General features: G+C 48.9%; 1 pseudogene; it reads right to left on the bottom strand.

Moving 5' to 3' along the window:
* Positions 1-1,003: 1,003 nt before the first annotated feature.
* On the bottom strand, positions 1,004-3,189 carry LOC119320039 (annotated as a pseudogene).
* Positions 3,190-3,402: the final 213 nt, after the last annotated feature.

Consider the following 3,402-nt stretch of genomic DNA (forward strand, 5'->3'; position numbering starts at 1 on the left):
TCCCACCGAGTCAGCCTGAAAGTCTAGAGCTTGGATGGAGGTGAGGAGGGCCTTCTTACGCTCCCGCAGGTCCCGACCGAGGTTCGCGCCCCAGCCCTTCATGAACTGGCGGGAGCGCTTGGCACAGAAGTGCCAGTCATCCACCGCCGATATGGATCTGTAGGGGGCGATTCGGGCCTCCAACCAGAGGGCACGAACGGCGTCAGCAAAGCCGTTCTGGTTAAGCCAGAACGTCTCAAAGCGGAACCTGGGCGCGGTGGGCGGGCGCTCATCCTGGGAGGCCAGGAGCAGGGGGGCGTGATCCGAGCCAATATGAGTAATGGCTCGGAGGGAGGCAAGGGGACATCGGAGCTCCCACTCGGGGGAGACCAAGACGCAGTCGAGCACGGAGCGGGTCGAGTCAGTCTGGCGATTGGTCCAGGTGAATTTGGCACCAATCCTATTTAATTCCCTCAGTTCGAGATCGGCGATGCAGTCATTGAACATCTGCATCTGAGGGAAGTTAACCAAGTCGTTGTTCTTGTCCTCCGCAAAGCGGAGGAGGTTGAAGTCACCGCTAACTACGACCAGCAGGTTGGCGGCCGACACCTTCCTCGTGAGTTCATCAAGGAAGGATGCGGACCGGCGATGGTACGGCAATAAGAACTATACATACTAAGAATCAGAACAAATTTTTAGTATGTATAGTTCTTATTACCGTAATTAAATTTCTCTATTTTGCGATCACTATAGGTACTGCTTTCATTTCTCAATTTGGTGACATGTAAAGTAGTGGTTTCAATCAATGTTCAACACTGAAATTATTAACTCCATTTACAATTTATAAATGCTTTACTGTTGCTATCTTCATGTGAAATCATTTTTTTTAATTGCCAGATTCTATGCACTTGTTTTTCTTGCCATTAATAAGGAAAGTCTTTTTCTACTCACTACCTCTCTATATATGAGCTCATACATTTTCCCCTTACATTACGGTGAGGAAAATAGAAGCAATTATCTCCATCATCGATCATCCAAGTCCATTTTGAAACTGAAGTATGTTCTAACCAAAGAGCCTCAATAAGCATAATTGATCTAAGAGTACCCCTAGTCCAAAGAACACACCAAATGCAATGGCAAACATGACCTTGTAGCCTTGTTCCGTGGAGCCTTTAGGCACTTCTACTGAATGGCAGTTGTGAATGAGCATAGAGGCACATAGCTTAGGGTTTCCATCGAAGCTCGTGCTCGGAAAGGTATCGAACTGGCCTCCATGTGGAACAGACCTTTCCAGGTCACTATTGGAAATGTTGAGTCTAGAAAGGAAGTGTAGATTATTCAGTGCGCCTGGAATGGTACCGGTGAGATGATTGTTTGACAGATCTAGCACCTCCAGGTTTGTGAGATTAGAGATCGTTCGTGGGATCTCTCCAGACAATCTGTTGAAGCCGAAGATGAGTGACACAAGTGCCTTTAACTGTCCAATCTCTGGGGGTATCACGCCTGTTAAGTTGTTGTTGCCTAGATTCATCAATGCTGGGAATGCACCTAGAGTGTAGTATTGAGGTGAAGGACCGCTGTAAGTAGGCAGCTCGGAGCCCTTTGGGTCTAAACTTGTCGTGATTGTATCTTATCTCAGCATTGGCATCTCCATCAAGCCTGCTGGAATCTCCCCCGTAAGGCCGTTGTTTGATAGGTCTATGTAAAATAGGAAGTTTAAGGTGCCGATTCCAACTGGAATAGATCCGGTTAGCTCATTATTAAACAAGAATAACATCTCCAGATCTCTGAGATTTGTTATCCAAAGAGGGATCTTCCCAAACAACTGGCAATCTTCCATGGCAAGAACCTTTATATTCTCAAAACCATCAATTGTTTCATCCCATGGTATTTCCTCATTTCTGAAGTTGCTCCCAATAAGCAAGGTGGTGAGATTACCAGAACCCTTGAGGATCTGAAGTGCACTCTTAATATTTTTGAAATAGTTTCCAGCAAGTGATAGGACGGTTAGAGACTTCAGGTGACGCGCTCTGGGCGAGAGCTGGCCATGTAACTTGTTGAAAGATAGCTGTAACACAGTCAGTTTGTTGCACAAGTAGACACTCTCTGGAATTATGCCAGTGAAGTTGTTCCACCCAACATCCAAGGTTTTCAGATTGGAGAGGGTGGAAAAATTGATCTTGCCAAGCTCCCCACTGAAGTCATTGTTGTTGAGGTTCATGGTTACAAGACTTCTGCAGTCGCCGAGAGCTGATGGCAGCTCCCCAGACATGCTGTTGTGGTCTAATCTGAGCTCCTTCAGTCCCTTGAGCTGCCCTATGGAATCTGGGACGTTACCACTGATCATATTCCATCCAAGGTCGAGGACAACCAGATTGACGAGCTTGATTATCATTGCAGGATCAAGTGCTCCATGTAGCCCATTGCTGGGAAGAGAGAGGTGCCGCAACGAGGTGACGTTGAAGAGCTCATCTGAGAGAGTCCCGGTGAGGTTGTTGCGGCCAGCCTTTAGCGACCGGAGCATGGAACACTTACCAAGCTCTGGCCGGATACTGCCACTGAATTTGTTGTAAGAGACGTCAAGCACGGCTAGGGACGGTGCGCTCCGGCACAGGAAAGACGGCAGTGACCCTGTGAAACTGTTGTTGCTGGCATTGAGCACAACCAGATTCTCCATCATTCCCCATGTGGCTGGTGAAAGTTGCCCTGTGAAGGAGTTGCTTGAGATGTTGATCACCTGCTTCTGCACATGACGGCGGCCAAGAGCTGAAGAAGACGGTTGCTCTTGTGGCAGCTTCAAGCTTAGCCGGTTGAAGTTCACGTCGAGGACGGTGATGCTGTGAGACGACAATAGTGCCGGAGGCACGCCACCGGAGAACGAGTTGTGGGAGAGGTTCAGGCGTGACAGGCTAGCGAGGCCGCCTAGGGACGACGATATGCGCCCTTTGAGCCTTCTATCGGCTAGCGAGACTTCTTCAATCATGCCATCCACGGTACTGCAGGTGATGCCTTCCCATGTGCAGCAGTCTGTGCCATTCCGCCATGACGCAGCGAGATCACCGTCCTGAGTGAGCCCGGCCAGGAATCGAAGGAGGGAGGTTTTTTCCTGCTCTGTGCAGGAGCTGGTGGGAGAGGCCAAGGAGGTGATCAGCAGAACGAGGGCAAGGCCATGGATGGGCGTCGAGAACTTGTTGCTGCTCATGCTGTTGGAGGCAGAAGAACAGAAGAGTGGATGCATGGTTTAGTGGAAAGTATGGCCAAGTGCTTAAATGCACTCTCTGGGCGAAAATATCTTCTCCACAAGACAACAGTCAAAACTTGGATGCTTTGTTGTTCAGACTGATAGGGATTTTTCTTACCAGTTGTCAAGACAGCGCTGTGCAAAACACGGCTTTCTTCGTATGGACCAGGCGACGTCGGATT

The sequence above is a fragment of the Triticum dicoccoides genome, chromosome 6B (genome assembly GCF_002162155.2).
Source record: "Triticum dicoccoides isolate Atlit2015 ecotype Zavitan chromosome 6B, WEW_v2.0, whole genome shotgun sequence".
NCBI lineage: Eukaryota > Viridiplantae > Streptophyta > Magnoliopsida > Poales > Poaceae > Triticum > Triticum dicoccoides.